At 52.2% G+C, this 23,357-nt stretch overlaps 1 pseudogene; it reads left to right on the plus strand.

Moving 5' to 3' along the window:
- The first annotated feature begins 13,528 nt into the window (after positions 1–13,528).
- LOC102947180 lies at positions 13,529–18,972 on the plus strand (annotated as a pseudogene).
- Positions 18,973–23,357: the final 4,385 nt, after the last annotated feature.

A 23,357-nucleotide genomic window follows, 5' to 3' on the forward strand; every position in this document is an offset into this window, starting at 1 on the left:
GCACTGGGAGCTCGTGTTCAGCTGCTTCTGCACTGTGACCCCCAAATCTTTTGCAGAGTCTGTTTCCCAGGACAGAATCTGCCAACCTGTAAGTATGTTGGAGAGGTGCAATTGCTGGAAAGATCCCTGAAACCCCTGGCGTTGGCAGGTGAAGGGAGCTCTGGAATTTCTTCCTGTTCTCTTTGTGTGTTTCTAATGGGGCCAGACTGGAGGGCCCAGGAGGGCTTTCCCAGCTCTGTATTTGGCTTTCCATTGGCATTCCAGACTGGCAGTCGGGAGCTGCCCACGATAACGGTGATAGCACCCAGCTCTTCGAGACTGTCCGTCATGCAGAGGCCTCGCAGTACAAGTGAATGTCCTTATCCCAATAGGGCTGTGAGTAAACTGAGGCACAGGGAGCGATGGGAGATGCCCCCAGCCCCCCAGCAGTCCAGGGTGAGAGCTTTTCCACTGGGCTTTTTGGATCCACTCTATGGCCTTTAGCAGGGAAAAGGCAGCCCCTGCTTCTGGATCCTGTTGGGTGGGCCTAAGCCCTACAAACAGTTTGCAGGTTTGGAGACGTCACTTCATGCAGGAGAGGAATGTGGAGATCCTTATGTGTAGGTGCTGGGCAGGGCCCATTGGAGTGCAAGCTCCGATCCAGGACCAGGGCAGGTGACTGACTGGCTCAGGGGGGTGGGGAATGGGATACGGGGCTTTCCCTTCTATGGAAATTCAGTGCTTCCATCTCCTTTCCAAGTGCTAATTTCTGTCCTTCCGTAGCTTACCCTTACATGGTCTGTGGGTAACGTTGATTGGTATCGATGCTGGGTGAGAGAATACACCCTGATCCCACCCCCATCTGAGTGAGATAAAAGGGGTTGTGTCTCTGATCTCCCTAATACCAGCCCCCTCCCCCATGCCCAGGGTGTCTCTGAACCCCCACCCCCACAACCACATTGTCAGAGCCAGATGCCTCCCCTCCTCCTGCTGCCCACACTGGGTTTATCAGCCCCTGCCCAGGGGGCTTCAGCCCTACCCCCTATCATGGATCCATGGCCTATCAGTGGAGACACTCTCCCGCTGTGGGGATTCACATAGATAGAGCCAGGAGCATCACTGGTCCAGACATTCCTGCTTCCAGCTTCTCCCAGGGGCCAGTCCTGGATGCTCCCAGCCAACTCTCCATGCTGGCCTTGGAGCCCAGTTGGTGACCCTTACTGTAGTTACCAGCAGAACTCAGTGGGTCCAGCAGGCCATGGCTGGTGAATGGGTCTAGATACTAATGGTGTGGGTCTAGGTGGATCTAGAATCGATTTGCATAGATGTGAGTTGATCAAGACTGATAGCTCTAGACTGGAATTGCATTGATCCATTATTGACCTAAATGGATCCAGTAGCACATTTGTGCATTTGCATTGCTCAAGCATGGATCTTAAATGGTTTGGGCATGACTCTAGATGGGCAATCATGGGTCTACATCGGGGTGGGCAAACTACGGCCCTTGGGCTGTGTCCGGCCCTTTGAACTTTTAATCTGGCCCTCAAGTTCCCATCAGGAGCGGTGTCAGGGGCTTTCTGCATGGCTCCCGGAAGCAGCGGCATGTCCCCCCTCTGGCTGCCATGCGTAGGGGCAGCCAGGGTGCTCCACACGCTGCCCCTGCCCCAAGGGCCACCCCACAGCTGCCATTGGCTGGGAAATGCAGCCAATGGGAGCTTCAGGGGCGGTGCCTGCAGATGGGCAAGCACGCAGAGCCGCCTGGCCAATGCCGCGCCTCCATGTAGGAGCTGGAGGGGGGCATGCTGCTGCTTCCGGGGGCATTACCTGTCGACAGGGCAGCGTGCAGAGCTGCCTGGCCATGCCTCCATGTGGGAGCCAGACAGGGGACATGCCGCTGCTTCCAGGAGCTGCTTGAGGTAAGCCCTGCCAGAGACTGCAACCCTGAGCCTGCCCCCCTCCAGCGCCCCAACCTCCTGCCCCAGACCTGATCCCCCTCCCACCCACCGAACGCCTCAGTCGCAGTCCAGAGCACCTTCCTACACCCCAAACTCCTCATCCCCAGCCCCACCCCAGAGCCTGCATCCCCAGCCGGAGCCCTCACCCCCCTGCATCCCAACCCCCAAGTTCATGAGCATTCATGGCCCGCCATACAATTTCTATACCCAGAAGTGGTCCTCAGGCCAAAAAGTTTGCCCACTCCTGGTCTACATGGAGCTAGATAGAATGGGTGTGATGGGACCCCATCAATAGAAGAGACAGAGCTATAACTGAGACCAATCAACATGGTTCCGTGGACAGCAGGCCTTGTTAAATGAAGATAATGTCATTTTTTGACAACATTGTAAGGCTGGTTGATAGAGGCAACGATGCTGCAGGAAGAGAGAGATTTGGACTCCTGGACAGCATTTGAGAAAGTGTAACATCAACATGGCCCATGTGAAATGGGTTAAAAAAACCTGACTCACCAACTGAGCACAAAATGCAATCCTGAATAGGGAACCAAGGGACTTTCTAGGGGGGGTCCCACAGGGACCTGTTCTGGGCAAGAGGCTCTAGAGGGGCTCATGCTTTTAGCTCTGGAGGCCCCTAGTTTGATCCCAGGTGTATCAGCTAAGATGACAGACATAATACTCCAGCCCATAGCCACATTGCCAGCACTCCTGTTACTGTCTGCTCGGTTATCTCACAACTTCTATCTCTCTCTGCCCCTCCTCTCTCTTGCACATGGACAACAGCTGTTCCACTGAGCAAAGGCATGGCCCCTGCCTTTCCTAGGCATGCCCATGGAAACCCCTGGAACCACGTGGTTCAGAGTCTACTCCAGCTTTCCCATGATCCTGTGTCAGGCACTATGATTGTGGGTTCCCCACATGGCTACAATGGCTTCTTTCCATTGATCTATGAGAGGGGAGGCCCCACCCAGAACAAGGTTTAACCCAACCCCCAGCAATAGCATTGGCCCATCTCCTCCTTAAGTACTGGACACCCTGGTTTCACATGATGACTAGGAGGCTGTTAGGGGGCTTATTCCTTCACTCTCCTACTTCCTTGGTCCTTCTCGCATGAACAGAGAGCAACAATACCCAAAGTCCGAAGGTGCAAACAATTCAATGTTTCTTGGGGTGAACTTCCAGCAAGCTTAAATCCAAGTTCCTTTTTCCTTATTTTCGAATCCCAACTTACTTCCTGTTTGCCCCTAATTTATATAGTAATATTCTTAGGTTTACCTTAACTAATCATTCTACTGAAATTTACCAAACCAATCCTAACATATTGTAACATGATTAGCTAACCAGTTATATCCCACCACCTTAATTAGTTTACACCCAGCAAAATTAATTATACAGCAGACAGAAACAATCACAGAACCAGACAGAGACCATGCCAATAAACAATAGCAAAGTGGGAACTATAATGAGAAAACAATACAGAAGTGAGGATTTCATAACTACATCTATAAAGACATAAGGGTTTCCCAGCTGTGTCTATTGATAAGTGAGTTCTTACCAGACAGAAAACTATCAACCTAAATTTCCTTTTACATCTTCTAGGCTCTTCCCTTTCTCTGGAGGTGATAGATCGGATCACCTTCCGAACAGCCCCATATTGACTAGTTTGGAATGTGAGGAGGTGACCGGTCGCTTCCCAGCTTATGGCTGCCTCTGCTGCTTAGCCAAAGGCCTTGGCCTAAGAACAGGGCCTCAGACTGTCACAGTGAGAGAAGGTCCTTACACAGATTCTTTCTTGTATACTTCTATTACTAGCTAAATGATAAACATATACCTAAATTCTTAAAGTAGAGGCCTTTATAGGCAGGCCTGAATATCTATATCCTAACAGAGGCCACATCTCCCAGGCATCTGTGACAATCTTGACCTTAAGACAAATGACCCCATCCCATAGTTAGCTAGCTAGCATGAATCCCTGAGGAGAGCACTGGGAGATCAAGGGAAGACTATATCCCTCTGGGGTTTAGTGGACAGGCCCCTGTCTCTGTCGGTGATGGGCAAAGATCAGGATTTGGAAAGCCACTTGGCACCAGCTGTGCATCATCTGGAGCCCAGCACACCTGGGATTCCTGTTTCCAATTTTGGTGCTTCAGTGGCTGGAAGCCATTCTCCTTTAGGGGGTGCAGGCTCTGATATGGCTGCAGAGTAGAGGACTGGCTGTCTCACGGGGTGGGGAATGGAACATAGGGCAGCTCGGTGCTGCTGTCACCATTCCAAGGGATTATTTTCACCCTTCCCCAGCTCTTCCTTACATGGGCTGTGGCTAACACTGATCGGTATCAGTGCTGGGTAAAACAAAACACCCTGATCCTTCCCATGTGTGAGATAGATGAAGGTGCAGCTCTGGTCACCCTGATGCTAGCCCTCCGGGACAGTGTGTACCTGATGCCCAGAGTGTCTCTGACCTCCTCCCCACAAACACATTGTCAGAGCCAGATGCCTCCTCTTCTTCTGCTGCCTCATTGGGTCCATCACCCCACAAAGGGGGTTCAACACTATCCCCTGTCTGTTGGGTTTCTGCCCTGTTAAGGGAGGTGCCATCTCCATGGAGAAGTGCACAGACACAGAGGGGGGAGCATCACTGGTCCTGTCATTCCTGCATTCCGCTTCCCCCAAGGGCTAGTCCTGGATGCTCCCAGCCAACATCTCAAAAGAACTTGGAGCCAGGTCAGGTGGGTCCAGCACTGGCAGGGTTGGGGAGATGGGTCTAGAATGGATGTATCGGGATCTAGGGGAAACTAGAATAGATCTCTATGGCTGTGGATCAATCTAGAATGGGCCCAGATGTGCTTATGTGGATATGGATAGATCTAGAATGGAATAGCATAAACTGAAATAATAGAATCATAGAAGATAAGGGTTGTAAGAGACCTCAGCAGGTCATCTAGTTCAATCCCCTGCTCAAAACAGGAACAACCCCAACTAAATCATCCCAGCCAAGGCGTTCTCAAGCCAGCCTTAAAACCCCCTATGGTTGGATGTTCCACCACCTCCCTGGGTAACTCATTCAGGGCTTAACCACCCTCCTAGTGAAATAGTTTTTCCTAATATCCAACCTAGACCTCCCCTACTGCAACTTGAGACCATTGCTTCTTGTTCTGTCATCTGCCACCACTGAGAACAGCCGAGCTCCATCCTTTTTGGAACCCCCATTCCGGTAGTTGAAGGCTGCTATCGAATCTCCCCTCACTCTTCTCTTCTGCAGACTAAATAAGCCCAGTTCTCTCAGCCTATCCTTATAAGTCATGTGCCCCAGCCCCCTAATCATTTTTGTTGTCCTCCGCTGGACTCTTTCCAATTTGTCCACATCCTTTCTCTAGTGGGGGGCCCAAAACTGGACACAGTACTCCAGATGTGGCCTCACCAGTGCCTAATAGAGGGGAATAATAGTGGGGGGAGGGATAGCTCAGTGGTTTGAGCATTGGCCTGCTAAAACCACGGTTGTGAGTTCAATCCTTGGGGGGCCATTTGGGATCTGGGGCAAAAATTGGGGATTGGTCCTGCTTAGCAGGGGGTTGGACTAGATGACCTCCTGAGGTCCCTTCCAACCCTGATATTCTATGAATAATCACTTCCCTCAATCTGCTTGCAGTGCTCCTAGTAATTCAGCCCAATATGCCATTAGCCTTCTTGGCTCATATCCAGTTTCTCATCCACTGTAATCCCCAGGTACTTTTCTGCAGAACTGCCGCTTTAGCCAGTTGGTTCCCAACCTGTAGCGGTGCAAGAGATTCTTCCTTCCTAGGTGCAGGACTCTGAACTTGTCCTTGTTGAACCTCATCAGATTTCTTTTGGCCCAGTCCTCCAATTTGTCTAGGTCACTCTGGACCCTATCCCTACCTTCCCACGTATCTACCACTCCCCCCAGCTTAGTGTCATCCGTGAACTTGCTGAGGGTGCAATCCATCCCATCATTCAGATAATTAATGAAGATATTGAACAAAACTGACCCCAGGATGACCTCTGGGGCCCTCCACTTGATACGAGATGCTAACTGGACATCGAGCCGTTGATCACTCCGCATTCAGCTCAATGATCTAGCCAGCTTTCTATCCACCTTATAGTCTATTAATCCAATCCATACTTTTTTAACTTGCTGGCAAGAATACTGTGGGAGACCGTATCAAAAGCTTTGCTAAAGTCAAGATATATCATCTCCACCGATTTCTCCGTATCCACAGAGCCAGTTATCTCATCATAGAAGGCAATCAGGTTGGTCGGGCATAACTTGCCCTTGGTGAATCCATGTTGACTATTCCTGATCACCTTCCTCTCCTCCAAGTGCTTCAAAATGGATTCCTTGAGGACCTGCTCCATGATTTTTCAAGGGAGTGAGGTGAGGCTGAGTGGTGGTAGTTCCCCGGATTCTCCTTCTTCCCTTTTTTAAAACATAGGCACTATATTTTCCTTTTTCCGGTCATCCAGGATCTCCCCTGATCTCCACGAATTTTGAAAGATAATGGCCAATGGCTCTGCAGTCACATCAGCCAACTCTCTCAGCACCCCTGGATGCATTAGATCTAGACCCATAAATTTCTGCATGTCCAGCTTTTCTAAATAGTCCTTAACCTGTTCCTTCACCAATGTGGGCTGCTCACCTCCTCCCCACACTGTGTTGCCCAGTACAGCACTCTGGGAGTTGACCTTGTCCCACACTTTCCCTGACCTATTTCTTGTTGTTAACATACCTGTAGAAACCCTTCTTGTTACCCTTCACATCCCTTGCTAGCTGCAACTCCAATTGTTCTTTGGCCTTCCTAATTACACTCCTGCGTGCTTGAGTAATATTTTTATACTCATCCCTAGTCATCTGTCCAAGTTTCCATTTCTTGTAAGCTTCCTTTTTGTATTTAAGCTCACTCAAGTTTTCTCTGTTAAGCCAAGCTGGTCACCTGCCATATTTGCTATTCTTTCTGCACATTGGGGTGGTTTGTTCCTGTGCCCTCAATAAGGCTTCTTTAAAATACAGCCAGCTCTCCTGGACTCCTTCCCCCCTCATATTAGCCTCTCATGGGATCCTGCCCATCAGTTCCCTAAGGGAGTCAAAGTCTCCTTTTCTGAAGTCCAGGGTCCGTATTCCACTGCTCTCCTTTCTTCCTTTTGTCAGGATACTGAACTTGACCATCTCATGGTCACTGCTGCCCAGTTTGCCACCCACTTCTACTTCCCCTACCAATGTCAAGAGGAGCGCAACCGCTAGTTGGTTCCTCCAGCACTTTCACTTTCAATCCAGGAAGTTGTCCCCAGCACTCTCCGAAGACTTCCTGGATTGTCCGTGCACTGCTGTATTGCTCTCCCAGCAGATGTCAGGGGTGATTGAAATCCCCCATGAGAACCAAGGGCCTGTGATCTGGAAACTTCTATTATTTGTCCGAAGAAAGCCTCGTCTACCACCTCCTCCTGGTCTGGTGGTCTATAGCAGACATCCACCATGATATTGCTCTTGTTGCTCTCGTCTCTAAACTTAACCCAAAGACTCTCAATAGACTTTTCTCCAGTTTCATACTGGGGCTCTGAGCAGTCATACTGCTCCCTTACATACAGTACAGCTCCTCCAGCTTTTCTCCCCTGCTTGTCCTTCCTGAACAGTTTATACCCCTCCACGACAGTTCTCCAGTCATGTGAGTTACCCCACCAAGTCTCCATTATTCCAATCACATCATAGTACCTTGACTGTGCCAGGACTTCCAGTTCTTCCTGTTTGTTTCCCAGGCTTCTTGAGTTCATGTGCAGGCTCCTAAGATAACTAGCCGATTGCCCTACTTTCTCAGTATGAATCAAGAGGCTTCCCCTGTTGCACCCTCCTCCTTGTGTTTCCTCCCAGTATCCCTCTTTCCCACTTACCTCCAGGCTTAGGTCACCATCCCCCGGTGAACCTAGTTTTAAGCCCTCTTCACTAGCTTAGCAAGCCTGTCTGCGAAGATGCTCTTTCCTCTCTTCGTTAGGTGGAGCCCGTCTCTTCCTAGCACTCCTCCTTCCTGGACCAACATCCCAGGGTCGAAGAATCCAAAGCCAACACCACCTGCGCAACCACACATTTCCCTCCAGAATTCGATGGTCTACCTGGGCCTTTTCCTTCAACGGGGGAGAACACGACTTGCGCCTCAAACTTTATCCTTCTTCCCAGAGCCACATAGTCTGCAGTGACCCGCTCAGGGTCATTCTTAGCAGTATCATTGGTGCCCACATGGAGAAGCAGGAACGGGTAGCGGTCCGAGGGCTTGATCAGTCTCAGCAGACACTCCGTCACATCCTGAATTGTAGCTCCAGGCAAGCAGCACACTTCTCGCGTTTCCCGGTCTGGACTGCAGATGGATGACTCCGTCCCCCTTAGGAGGGAGTCCCCGACCACCACCACCCATCTCCTCCTCTTGGGAGTGGTGACCATGGAACCCCCATCCCTAGGACAATGCATCCCATGCCTTCCGGTCAATGGGGGTCCCCTTTTGATCCATTCCCTCAGATAACCCTTCCAAACCATTCTCTGCCATAGTGCCTGTTTGGAGATCCTGAAAACAGTTTCTTACCTCTGTCTCTATTGGAGGTACATGAGTTCTCCTCCTTCTTCTTCTGGAGGTCACATGCTGCCAATTTTCTTCCCCGTTCTGCCCTGCCCTCTCTGATTCTTCAGCATGCTGTGCCTGCAGTACCAAATGCTGACTTCTATCCAGAAACTCTTCATTATCTCTGATGCATCGCACGGTTGATACTTGCATCTCTAGTCCTTTAAACTTCTCTTCCAATATGGAGACCAGCTTGCACTTCATACAGACAAAGTCGCTTCTATCCTCTGGGAGAAAGACAAACCTGGAACATCCTTTGCAGGTCACAACCAGCTGATCTCTCACTATCCATATTGTCTTCCTTCTAAGAGCCTCTTCCGATGTTGTGTTTACTGCTCACAGAAGCCTGAAAGGCAAACAACTCCATGGGAATTCCCACCAGGTGAAATCCCAGGCAAACTCCCTCTATTTGCCTGTCCTGCCATTCGCTGTCCTGGGCCATGGCTGGGGCACATAGGTACTACCCTAGTACACATAATAAATAATGTACAGCACCTGGCACAATGAGAACCTTTGCCATGACCCAGTCTTCTACATGCTGCCATAATAAATGTAATAAACACGGTACAGCACCCAGCACAATGGGGCCCTGCTACTCTGACAGTCCTGGCCACGCTGAATGTCTCACGTTGGACACCCAAAACTGGCATCACCCCAGTGTCCCAGCTCAAGCTGCCATCAGATCTGAGGGTGTCACGGCACCAGGCAGAGCGGTAAATGCTGACAAAGCAGGGGCAGGTACAGGGATCGAGCTGGGGCGCTTGGTGAGCTGAGCCCAGTCACACACCAGGGGTGTGAATCCAGCCAATGCAGTGTTCTCCATCTTGGCCCAAGAGACCTGGCCACCTCCCCGGAGCTGGGACTCTGTCCTGGAGAACTGGGGCTCTGCAAAGGACCTAGGAGGGCTTACAGTGAACAAGCAGTGCCATGAGCGCCCCACGCACTGCCGGGGAAAAACTGGCCAGAGCCTGGGCTGTAAAACCAGGGGCATAGGAGCAGGGAGGGGATTTTGCCTCTCTATGCAGCATTGGTAAGACTAATACCAGCCCTGGGATGGGGGAAAGGCTGGCTCCGGGGGGTGGGGAATACACATGGGACCTTTGCCCTATAGGGGGTGCCTGCTGTGAGCCAGCCCCATGGCAGGGGACTGGCTGGTTCAGGGGGTGCAGAATGAGATGTGGGCCATTTTCCCTCTAGGGCATCTCTGTGCTGCGGTCACTGTTCCAAGCACCAAGTTCTGCCCTTCCCCAGCTCGCCTGTTTACGTGGGCTGTGGGTAACACTGATTGGTTTTGATGCTGGGTGAAAAAACACACCCCTGACCCACCGTGTGTGAGATAGAAGCGGGTGGCTCTGACCACCCTGATACCAGCACCCAACCCGAGACATTGTGTACGTGACACCCAAAGTGGTATCTGACCCCCGCAACAGATTGTCAGAGACAGACAACTCCCCTGCTTCTGCTGCGCCACTGAGTTTATCAGCCCCCAAGGGGACTCAGCCCCATCCGCACCCACGAGGTCCCTGGCCTGTCAGGGGAGGTGCTGTCCCCCTATGGGGATTCACAAGTACAGAGTCAGGAGCATCACTGATCCAGTCATTCCTGCATCCCACCTCCCCAGGGACCAGACGTGGATGCTCCCAGCCAACCCGGCTGCTGGTCCTGAGTCAGGTCAGTGACGCCTACTAGAGCTACCAGAAGGGTACAGACAGCGGGTGGGTCCAGCATTGGTAGGGTGCGGAGATGGATCTAGAATGGATGTATGGGGATCTAGGTGGCTCTAGAATGGATGTGCATCGATCTAGAAGGGATCTACAGGTAGTTATGTGGGTATGGATTGATCTAGAATGGAACAGCATCCACTGAAATGAATCTAGCTTGAATGGACTAGGTTGGGTATTCATGCATCTGTATTGATCTTGTATGGATATAGAGTGGTTCTGGAATGGTTCTATATGGTGACACATAGATCTAGTTATATCTGGATGGATAGATCCCACCACTCATTCATGAAACATGCCAGTTCCAAGAGGGGGATCCAGAGCCAAATAATGGATGGCTGAGATTGGATTTACCAATAGGCAGATACTAAAGGATGGAAACAGAGTTAATGCCAGTCAATATGGGTTCATGGAGAGCAGACCATGTTCAATAACCACTCTAAAAAACCCCCGAGGAGTCCTTGTGGCACTTTAGAGACTAACAAATTTATTTGGGCATAAGCTTTCATGGGCTAGAACCCACTTCATCAGAAGCATGGAGTGGAAAAAACAGTAGGCAGGTATAAATACACAGCACATGAAGAGATGTGAGTTGCCTTACGAAGTGGGGGGTCAGTGCTAACGAGCCAATTCAATTAAGGTGGCTCCAACGAAAAACTGCAGAACAGGAATTAATTTGCAAACTGGATACCATCAAATTAGGCCGGAATAAAGACTGGGAGTGGATGGGTCACTACAAAAATTAATTTCCCTCTGCTGATACTCACACCTTCTTGTCAACTGTTTGAAACGGGCCACCTTGATTGCCTTGGCCTCATTAGCACTACAAAAGTGATTTTTCCCTCCCTTGGTATTCACCCCTTCTTGTCAACAGTTGAGAATAGGCCACATCTACCTTAATTGAATTGGCTCGTTAGCACTTACCCCCGGACTTGGTAAGACAACTCCGATTTTTTCAATTTCTGTGTATTTAAACCTGCCTACTGTATTTTCCACTCCATGCATCTGATGAAGTGGGTTCTAGCCCACAAAAGCTTATGCCCAAATAAATGTGTTAGACTCTAAGGTGCCACAAGGACTCCTCATTCTCTTTGCTGATACAAACTAACACGGCTGCTACTCTGAAACCAGTAACCACTCTGTCATTTCTGAGCGATGTTAAAAGTCTGGTTCATGAAGGTGACTGTGCTGATGTGATATATACGTGGATTTCCTTAGGGAGTTTGCCCAAGTACCACACAACATTTGAATTGAGAAATTAGCTCTCAAAAAACTCAGCATGGCTCCAAAATGGGCTAACTGATCCTCCTCAAAGTGTGATCTTCAAAAAGGAATCAGCATCCACATGTGTGTTTCTGGTGGGCCCCACAAAGCTCTGTTCTGGACCTGAGGTTATTCAGTATCTGTATCAATGATCTGGAAGTTCATGTAAAATTGTTGCTGGTAAATTCTCCAGAGAACACAAGGATAGGTGGGATGGGGGACGCCTCCAAGCTACAGAGCTACCTGGGTCACCTGGTGAGTTTGGCTCAATTAGACCTTCACATGAATCCAGCCAAAAACAAGGTCAAACATTGAGGGACAAGGGATGTTGTTCACGCTGGCAGGACGGGAGCTGTGACGTGGAGAGCAGGGGCTCTGAAAGGGAGCATGGCGGAACCCATCCAAACAAGAGGTTTCAGAGCAATGCTGGAGCTAAGCAGGCAGATACCGTCCTAGTGTCACGGAGTTCCTGGGCGATGCTCTGGAACTGCTCCCTACGAAGCCAGGCAGGACTCTGGGGAAGTCTCCTCTCTGGGAGCAGACTGTCCGCAGGGCAAAAAGCTCACACGGCTTCCACCTTCCTGGGTCTGACCTCGGAACATTCAGCATCCTCTGCCCCTCCATGCACTTCCCACCATGAGTCCACCCAGGCGGGGTCCTGGGGAAGCCAGGGGGTCCTGCACCCCAACTCCGCTGTCAGACATGACTCTCAGCCAGCCAGTAAAACAGAGGTTTATTAGATGACAGGAACACGGTCTAAAACAGAGCTTGTAGGTACGGAGAACAGGACCCCTCAGCCGGGTCCATTTTGGGGGGCAGTGAGCCAAACAACCACGTCTGCACTTCACTCCACATCCCCAGCCAGCCCCAACTCCCTCAACCTCCAGCCCCTCCTCCTCTGGGCTTTGTCCCTTTCCCGGGCCAGGAGGTCACCTGATTCCTTTGTTCTCCAACCCTTTAGCTCTCACCTTGCAGGGGGGAAGGGCCCAGGCCATCAGTTACCAGGAGACAAAATGTCGGCCATTTATGCACACTGGCCCTTTGCTCTGCAACAATTACACCCTCTTATCCCACCACCTAGAGACTTAAGAACTGCATAGGGGAAACTTAGGCACCCCTACAGTATTCAGAGGAAACATTAAGAACAGTCCCATGTCGTCACACCTTGGGTGTATAAACCAGGGGATATTGAGTAGCAGCAAGGAGGTGGGGTCACCTCTGGATACGGCCCTTGTGGGATCATGACTGGAGATTGTGCCCAGCTCTGGTGTTCACACTTCCAGCAGGATGTTGAGAAACTGGAAAGAGCTACAAGAACAAACTGAGATCTGGAGACCCTGGCTGGCGGGGAGAGCTCCAAGGAGAGTGGTCTCCTGAGGGTATTGGAGGTGAAGACGGGACTTGGCCCCTCTGTAGGAACCTCCATGGAGCAGGGGTTTCTGAGAGCAGGGGACTCTTCAACCTCTCTGGCCAAGGCAGGACAAGACCCAATGGCCGGGAGCTGGAGTCAGAAAAGGTCTGGCTGAGACTAATATGCAAACATTAAACATGGAGCCATGGGAGCAACTGACCGGGGTCCGTGGTGGAGGCAGGAGTCGCTGGGTGGGTTCTGGCTCTGGGGTGTCCACCAGGGGGTCAGGTTGGAAGGTCACAATGGTCCCTCCTGCCCTTGAAACCTATGGGTCTGGGTATCTCACTGGAGAGAAGCCCAGGGGTGTTTCTTACACCTGTAGCAGGGAGAGGGCCGGGTTAACCACATCCACAGCCGGGCTGGGTGGGCACCAGAGCAGGGAGGAAACCCCCCGCCCTGATGTGGGCACAGCTGTGGCTTGAAGCTTCGCCAATCAGCATCTCCACTCTTGGGCCATAGGAGGTGGGAGTTTCTGGGAAGCAGGGTACACGTCCCTGTGGTTGCCAGGCCCTGCCCACCCCTCCCCGTTCCTTGTCCATATAACCCCTGGGGCTGAGGCAGAGGCTCCGTGCCCATCCCTGGATGTCTCTGACAATGCAGCTCTTGATCCTTGTCCTGCTTCCCGTGGCCTTTCTCCTTCCCCCTGGGTCTCAGGCTGGTGAGTTTGTGGGGAGTGGGAGATCAGGGCCCATGGGGAGTGGGACCCTTGCCCCATATGGGGAGCTGTGGGCAGCGTTTAGGATCTCCCCCTTCTTCCTGCTGGGGCCAAGTGCCTGTATCAAACACTGCATCCTCTCCTGAGTGCGGCTGGGGCTCTCAAAGCAGCCCAAGGGGTTGGGTGGCCAAGCCCACACAGCCTCCTTTGGGACTCCACTGCCAATCTGTGTCCCAGACAGGGAGGTTGGCCATGGGGCTAGGCCACTGGGCTGGGACCCAAGAAATCTGGGACCACTTCCCAGATCTCCCCAGGATCTCTGTGGATAGGGATTTGTATGGATTGAGGATGGTCACTTATATCCCTTAGGCAGGTTTACAATCTCCCTGGGCCTCAGCCTTCTTTGAGAAGGTAACAGATTTTTTAGACAAAGGAAACGCAGTGGATCTAATTTACCTTGATTTCAGTAAGGCATCTGATATGGTTCTACATGGGGAATTATTAGTTAAATTGGGAAAGATGGGGATCAATATGAAAATTGAAAGGTGGATAAGGAACTGATTAAAGGGGGGACTTCAATGGGTCATACTGAAAGGTGAACTGTCAGGCTGGAAGGAGGTTACCAGTGGAGTTCCTCAGGGATCGGTTTTGGGACCAATCTTATTTAATCTTTTTATTACTGACCTTGGCACAAAAAGTGGGAGTGTGCTAATAAAGTTTGCAGATGACACAAAGTTGGGAGGTATTACCAATACAGAGAAGGACAGGGATATCCTACAGGAGGATCTGGATGACCTTGTAAACTAGAGTAACAGTAATGGGATGAAATTTAATAGTGAAAAGTGCAAGGTCATGCATTTAGGGATTAATAACAAGAATTTTTGTTATAAGCCGGGGACGCATCAGTTGGAAGTAACTGAGGAGAAGGACCTCGGAGTATTGGTTGATAACAGGATGACTATGAGCCGCCAATGTGATATGGCCGTGAAAAAAGCTAATGCGGTCTTGGGATGCATCAGGATAGGTATTTGCAGTAGAGATAAGGTTTTAGTATCGTTATACAAGGCACTGGTGAGACCTCATCTGGAATATTGTGTGCAGTTCTGGTCTCCCATGTTTAAAAGAATGAATTCAAACTGGAACAGGTACAGAGAAGGGCTACTAGGATGATCTGAGGAATGGAAAACCCGTCTTATGAAAGGAGACTCAAGGAGCTTGGCTTGTTTAGCCTAACCAAAAGAAGGCTGAGGGGAGATATGATTGCTCTCTATAAATATATCAGAGGGATAAATACCAGGGAGGGAGAGGAATTATTTAAGCTCAGTACCAATGTGGACACAAGAACAAATGGATATAAACTGGCCATCGGGAAGTTTAGACTTGAAGTTAGATGAAGGTTTCTAACCATCAGAGGAGTAAAGTTCTGGAACAGCCTTCCAAGGGGAGTAGTGGGGGCAAAAGACATATCTGGCTTCAAGATTAAACTGGATAAGTTTATGGAGGAGATGGTATGATGGGATAACATGATTTTGGCAATTAATTGATCTTTAACTATTCATGGTAAATAGGCCCAATGGCCTTTGATGGGATGTTAGATGGGGTGGGATCTGAGTTACTGTAGAGAATTCTTTTCTGGGTATCTGGCTGGTGAGTCTTGCCCACATGCTCAGGGATTCACTGATCGCCATATTTGGGGTCGGGAAGGAATTTTCCTCCAGGGCAGATTGGAAGAGGCCCTGGGGGGTTTTCACCCTCCCCTGTAGCGTGGGGCATGGGTCACTTGCTGGAGGATTCTCTGGATGATTCTCTGCACTTCGAAGTTTTTAAACCATGATTTGAGGAGTTCAGTAGCTCAGACATAGGTTAGGCGTTTATTACAGGAGTGGGTGGGTGAGATTCTGTGGCCTGCGCTGTGCAGGAGGTCAGACTAGATGATCATAGTGGTCCCTTCTGACCTTGAAGTCTATGAGTCTATGAGTTCCCTTCCAGGGGCTGCCTGCCTTAATCTGGGATGACTTCAGCCCCCATAGCTGTTAAGTCCAGGCAGTGCGATTACTGACCCACTCCTGGTGTGTTATGCACCGATTCTCCACCGAGCGAGGGCAGAGCTTCAGATTTACCCTCCGGCCCCATGGGGCGTCCAGTCTGGGGGAGAGCTGAGAAGGGGGAAGAGTTCCAGGCACAGGGATCCCGCAAGGAGAGCATCAGAGGGGTGGGATGAGGTTGTGGTGACTCCCCTTCGGGATGGGGAGCTCGGTTCCAACCGAGCCCAGAGAGACGATGGGGCTCTTTCTATGAACCTGGTCTACCAGATCATTGGAGGCCAGGAAGCCAAGCCCCACTCCAGACCCTACATGGCCTATCTGGATATACAACGCAGAGGGAAGACCTGTATCTGCGGAGAGTTCCTGGTGGCGGAGAACTTCGTGCTGACGGCCGCTCACTGCAATGGAGAGTAAGCGCCTCTGTGCTGGGGATGTCAGGGCAGGTCGGGTGTTAGCGGGTGATGGGGGAGCCGGGAGCTCTGGCGCTGTCACAGGTTGCAGGGAAGGAGCAGGTAGTGTGACAGGCTGGGAGAGCAGAGCCCAGGGGTCTGATCTGCTCAGGGGGCGTCGCTGTGTCTCTAGGGGCCTCTGCAAACCATCGTCCAGATCCAGCGCTGGGTAAATCAATGGAGCTACAGCCATTGGCACCAGCTGGGGTCCGGCCCATTGCCCTGATTGGGGCAGGGAGGGGCTCACAGCCCCAGGACAGCTCTGAGGGGCTCTGGGCTGGGAGGAGCTGGCATAGACTCCTGTCTGGATCTAGCCGGGGGTGGGGAGGAGCTGAGTTCCCGGGGGCAGGAGGACTGCGGGGCGTGAAGGAGCTCAGAGGAACAACACCAGGGCTGGTAGAGACACTGGCTGGGACCCCCACACCACTGGGCAGGTGTTTGTGCTGCAGCCAGCACCTCGCAGAGGGAAAAAGTCCCCTGTGCTATTTCCCAGCCCCGAAGCTGAAAACTGAGTCTGAGATCACAGATTGAGAGCCCCAGGCTGCCCTGTCCTCCCCATATCAGTGCTCCTGAGTCAGACCCACCTGTGCCCCTCCCCCTCCTCACCTGCGCTCCTGCCCCTAACGCCCCATGTATTGCTCTTGGCTTTTAGAGAACAGGAACAGAGCCAACAGACAATCTCTGTGTGTCACCGGATCCCCCACCCGCAGTACAACAAAGAGAGCACAAACAATGACATCATGCTGCTGCAGGCACCGCCCCCATCCCATCCCCCCACCCCCAGTGACCTCACACTGCTGCAGGCACCGCTCCCATCCCATTACCCCGCCCCCAATGACCTCACACTGCTTCAGGTACCACCCCCATCCCATCACCCCACCCCCAGTGACCTCACACTGCTGCAGGCACCGCTCCCATCCCATTACCCCGCCCCCAGTGACCTCACACTGCTGCAGGTACCGCCCCCCTCCCATCACCCCGCCCCCAATGACCTCACACTGCTTCAGGTACCACCCCCATCCCATCACCCCACCCCCAGTGACCTCACACTGCTTCAGGTACCACCCCCATCCCATCATCCCGCCCCCAATGACCTCACACTGCTTCAGGTACCATCCCCATTCCATCCCCCCACCCCCAATGACCTCACACTGCTGCAGGTACCGCCCCCATCCCATCATCCCGCCCCCAATGACCTCACACTGCTTCAGGTACCGCTCCCATCCCATCCCCCCGTCCCCAATGACCTCACACTGCTTCAGGTACCACCCCCATCCCATCACCCCACCCCCAGTGACCTCACACTGCTGCAGGCACCGCCCCCATCCCATCACCCCACCCCCAATGACCTCACACTGCTGCAGGTACCGCCCCCATCCCATCATCCCGCCCCCAATGACCTCACACTGCTTCAGGTACCGCCCCCATCCCATCCCCCCGTCCCCAGTGACCTCACCGTCATGGCTTAGTGTGTTTCTGGGTATTGGGGTGCGTCTCTGTGTCCTTGAGTGTGACCCTCACATTGATCTTCGTCGTTCTTGTGTCTCAGCTGGCAGAGAGGGCAAAGCTGAACAGATGGGGGGATACCATCTCCCTGCCCCGCGCCAGTGAGAGAGCAGAGACGGGGGCCATGTGCAGCGTCGCCGGCTGGGGTGGCACCAGCACAGATTGTACCTCGACCCCGGCCAGGCTCCAGGAGGTGGACGTCTTGGTGATGCAGGATGCTGCATGTCCTGGTAATCCTAACGGGCCATACTGCTACTATAATGCCTCCTCCATGATGTGTGTGGGGGATCCAAAGACGGGCAAAGACTCTTGGAAGGTGATTCTCCTCCTGGCTTCAAGCATCTTTGATAAATCGTTATTATTAATGAGGCTGTTGGTGTTGTAGTCAGGCTTACGAGTGGCGGTCAACGATCAGGTCCCACTGTGCTTGGTGCTGTACAAAATAATGGGAAAATATCTGGGGTGGGTTGGGGGGGCTGAGACCAGCTGGGCCTTTGGGGAGCCAAGCAGAGACCAGTTGGACATAGGGGGCTGTCACTGAGCTGTGCGTCAGTGGGAATGACTCACTGAGCTGTTCTCCATCTGTGGCTTGTTTTATTTCACAGGGTGATTCTGGAGGCCCCCTGGTGTGTGGGGAAACAGCCCAGAGCATCGTCTCTTGGGGGCCTCCCAGCCCTCCCGGGGTCTACACGAAAATCACCACCTTCATCCCCTGCACAGAGGCGATGTTGAGGAGGCTGCAGCCCTGAGCCAAGCCGGGAATAGCTGCGGGGGCCGGAGCTGCATCGCTTCTGTCCTTTGCTGATGCCCAGATGTAGGGCATGCTTTGCAGATTGGCCAAACCCCCCTCTCCCCAGAATAGCCCCCCCACAGCCATCATTCCTCTCAGGCAACGCCCAACCCATGAGCATCAAGGCACTGAGCCTAGGGGAGTTAGGAACGAGGTTCAAGACCAGCCCCCATCGGCTCCCGTGGCAATCCCAACCCAGACCCTTAGGCTGCCTCTTCGCTAGGGAACCAGCTGGTTTATTTCCCCCGGGATAACGGACACAAGTCAAATCCTGGGGCAGACCTGGCGGTTTGTAGCTCTCCCCCATGTCAGCTGGTCGAATGACCATTTATTGGGGGATCTTCATTGTTACCTGACCTGCTAACTCCTGTGAAAACTGCAGCCTGCCCTGGCCTCACTGGACCTATCCCATGGGTTAGTTCATCGGGCTGGCCACCGCCCGTTCCAAACACTCCTGTTCCCAGTGCCGGGAAGGCCAGTGGGAAGGGAACGCAGAGAAGGCTGCACTGAACTGATTGCAGATCCACCCCCGGTGCTGATCGCCTCCTTCCCACCTTCCCTGCCCCGCCCTGCTGTGCGGCCTGCTGTGTTTTGCTCCATGCTACGTTGCCAGCAAAGAATAAAAATGGAGTTACAAAAAAAAAGTGTTTCGGGTACTGAGCTATCAACCCGAGCTGTGAAATCCAGAGCAGCTGCTGCATCGGCCAGGGCCAGGCAGGAATTCACCCCTACAGGAAAGGCTGGGCTTATGGCTAATGTGCTAAGCTGGGACCTAGGACACCAGCTAACCTCTCATGTGTTTTATCTGGTAGGACGCTGATCCATAAGTATCCAGGATCATTTTCTTCCCGGTTATCAATGACTTGGAAACAGGTGGTGCCATTTTTGACATTGAGTGCACGCCCCCTCCCCTTTTGCCCACTTGATCCTTCCTGTCTAGCTGGTAATCATGGATTTTAACCGTCCAGTCACGGGAATCATCCCACCAGGTTCCAGTCACACCTGCTACACCAAACTGCTGCTCCGAGAGGAGCAATTCCAGTACCTTGTGTTTGTTCCCCAGACTCCTCGCACTGGTGCAGAGGCAAGCCAAGAATTTCTTCTCATCATTTAATTGGGCTTCCTGGATTAATTTTGTTCTTGATTTTTCCTGAGAGCTCATTTCTTCCGTGCTTTTACCCTCCCCTTTGCTTATTAGTTTAGCCCCCCCTTGACTCCTCTAACCAACCTGTCCCCATGGAGATTGGTCCCCCTTCTCCTGGGGTGGAGGCCATCCAAACTCTACAGCCCCCTCTCCCCATAGAAGATAGACTGATGTTCCACAAACCCTCCACCCCCACACCACTAACATAGAGAGTAATCAGACTCCATCTCAGCCCGCGTTTTAGGCTAATCCAGCCCAGCTCTTTCACTCTCCTCTCGTCAGACCTTCTCTCTGGTCCCCTGAGTGCCCTCACTGCCCTTCTCTGCATCTGCACCGGTCTGAATTCCTCCGTCCTGCACACGGGTGACCCAAATTGGTTCCAGATGGGAAGCTGGGTTGACGGCAGCTCCTGGCGCACCCTGAAGAGTGATGGGAGGTGTTTGCTGAGGTTGCATCACTGATACAGGACAGCTGGAGTGCGGAATCCCATGACCCCAGGAAAGGTGCCCAGCAGCAGGCCTGGCACCGGGAGCCTGCCTTGGGAACCCCAGAGCTAGGGGCAGTGGCTGGGCTTGGCCCAGATGTGTCTCGCTCAGAATCACGTGAGGCCTGGCATTTGGGTCTGCTTGTCACAGAGTATCTCCTGCACGGTGGGGCTGAATCAGGTGCAACCAGAGTGATGCTTCCCCCTCTATAGGCAGAGGCAGAGGGAGCAGGAAATGGAGAGGTTGTGCCTCTCAGAAAGCCCAGATGACACACGCACAGGCCTGTGTGGGACGGATGTGGCTTCTGGCTGAGACTGTCAGAAACCTCAGGGTCATCATGGAAGCACTGTGGTTCCTTTTTTCTCACATTGTAGATGCCAGGGATGAGGCCGCTTGGTGAGGAATGGCCCGGAGCCTGGAATGCTGCGCAACTGGGCCATGCAAAGCTGGAGCTATGGCATGCACAGCTGGGGCCATGCACAGCTGGAAGTATTCAATGCGCAGCAGGGCCATGCACAGCTGGAAGTATGAAATGCACAGCTGGAGTTATGGAATGCACAGTAGGGTGCATACATAGGTGGAAGTATGCAATGCACACCAGGGGCCATGCCCACCTGGCATTATGGAATGCACAGCTGGAGCCCGGCCTACATAGATCTGAGCTCAGGAAGCTCTGCAGCCCATGGAAGGTCCCTCCACCCCCATGCTGGTCTGTTGTCAATGTGGCAAATGCTGTCCAGTCCAGGCGACACGTCAGCCCCCTCATTCACATGAGAGGGAGGGGACACAGCTCAGGCTGGTGTTGCAGATGGGGATTTCCAAAGAACGACTTAGTGCAGGCCTGGGCCTATGGATTCCAGGCCTCAGGTAAGACGCAGTAGCATTCCCTGCCCCCCTGAGCCAGTCAGTCCCCCAGACCTGAGTCCTGATCAGAGCCGGTGTCCCCCAGAGGGGAAAGGCCCCATCTCGCATTCCCCATCACCACTGACAGCAGAGGCAGATGCTTCTAGAGTGGCTGGATCCTTGTGATTTGTTTTTCTGCCTGCAATGGTCTGACTGACAGCTCAGATGCCCGAGTTTAACCGCTGACTGGCTGGGGCTTCCCTCACCTGACTGACAGAGATCCAGGAGGGAAGGACACACTAACGGGGATCGAATTTCTTAGAATTCTGTGTTGATTCCAGAGGACACAATCTGGCTGTGAAATTAACAAGTTAAAAAGGCAAATGAGGGGGAGGGAAGGAGACTTTAACTACCCAGACATCTGCTGGAAAAGTTATAAGGCAAGACACAACATTTCCCATAAGTGCGTGGTATGTCTTGTGGACAACATAAGTGCCTGGCTTTTCAATCTGCGTCTGACTCGCTTCTGTCCCTGGCTCTCTGTGTTTGTGTTGTGCCTGTCTGATGACATGACCTGTTACCCCCAGAACAATATCGCTGAAAACCTTTCCTCCTGAATCGTCAGAGTTCCCACGTTTGTACAGGGTTTTCCATCAGCCTAGGGGATTCTGGAGCAAAGGCAGAATTTTCTCTGTTGAATTCTATACGCCCTCTACAAATGCTGATCATTTTTATACCTATTACACTCTTCAAGGTTTTCTACCATCAAAATTCCTAGCTGCAGCCTTCATTGGCTGGCTTTAAAACTTTCACCGAATCAGGGAATAGGAACAAGGCTATGTGTTTTAGCTGGCCAATATAACACCACAAAGCGTGGCTAGCCGAATAAAACAGCCCATGACAATAGCACGTTGAAGCGATTGTGTGAAAAAAATTGAAAATTTGCATGTTTTATTTAGCCAATTTTGAACTGGACCCAGCTTTTATTGGTTTTCAGTATTTTCTTGCCTTTTTCCCTCTTCCCACCCCACAAATATTTAATTATTTATTATTGTGATACTGATGGGAGGTAGGAAAAACCCAGATCACGGCAACTTGGAAAGCATTGCTGAGACAAAATAAAGAATATTCCAAATATTTGGAAAATATCAAAGACGGACCTTTATTTGGAAAACAAATGGCACGTGAGGGAAAAAAGCCATTTCTGAATAAAAAACTTTGTCTTTGAACAATTCACTCTTATTTTTCTATTACTGGCCTGTAGATTGGGCTTTGTGTTTGCGAATGATCCAGGGTTGTGGGAGGATAAGGGGGCCGTGGACGAGATGAAGGGAAGCTGGGATGAGCCATAAACAAAATTAGTGCTAAATAAGAATATCTAGGCCCACATCCTCAGAGGTGTTAGGTTTCCTAACTTCCATTGAAATCACCAGGTACCTAAGTATGTTTAAGGATCTGGGCCGTACCTTTCTTTCAGCAGATCTCAAAGCACTTTACAAAGGTGGTTGGGATCATTATTCCCAGATGGGGAAACGGAGGCACAGAGCGGGGCCAAAGTCACCCAGCAGCAGAACTGGGCACAGAACCCAGGTGTCCCAAAGCACAGGCTGCTAGGCCACACTGCTGCCCCCCAACTCACAGCACCTCAGTCAGGCAGTGTCAGGCCCTGCAGCCCCCCCAGCCCCTTCACCACACTGCTTTTTATTTTCACTTTCCATCTTGTATCCTCCAGAATCTGTACAGGGCTGATACAAATGTCTCCATCACTGTATTTCCTCCTGACCCATGTGTCTGGGGCGCGTGCTGGGTCCACCAAGGCAAGGCAGGGCAGGGCAGGGCAGGGCAGGGCAGTTCTCTGGTTAGAGGGTGTGGGGCTGTAATACCTACAAGCAGGGGCAGCAGGTTTGTATAATTTTTGGTGGTGCCCAGAACCTGACCCTGCCCAAACTCTGCCCCCCCCAAACTCCGCCCCCCCCACCTGCCCAAGGCTCTGGGAGGGAGTTTGGGTGGGGGAAGAAGGTCTGGGGTGCAGGCCCTAGGCTGGGGATTGGGGTGCAGGGTGCAGGCTCTAGGAGGGAATTTGGGGATGGAAGGGGGTGCGGAGGGAGGGGGTGCAGGGATGAGGGGTGTGGGGTGAGGACTGTGGGGTATGGCTGCAGATGAGGGGTTTGGGGTGTGGGAGGGGCTCAGGGCAAGAGTAGGAGTGCGGGGGATGAGGGCTCTGTCTGGGGCTGGGGGGTTTGTGGTGTTGGAGAGGCTCAGGGCTGGGGCAGAGGGTTATGGTGCGGGGGGATGAGGGCTCTGGCTGGGGCTGGAGATGAGGGGTTTGGGGTGTTGGAGGGGCTCAGGGCTGGGGCAGAGGGTTGAGGGTGTGGTTGGGGGGTGAAAGCTCTGGCTGGGGGTGTGGGCTCTGGGGTGGGGCAGGGCTGAGGATGAGTTTGGGGTGCAGGGGCCAGAGAGGAGGACTCCCCCCAGTCCTTTCCCTGCCGGCAGC

This window comes from Chelonia mydas, chromosome 13 (genome assembly GCF_015237465.2).
Source record: "Chelonia mydas isolate rCheMyd1 chromosome 13, rCheMyd1.pri.v2, whole genome shotgun sequence".
Taxonomy (NCBI): Eukaryota; Metazoa; Chordata; order Testudines; family Cheloniidae; genus Chelonia; species Chelonia mydas.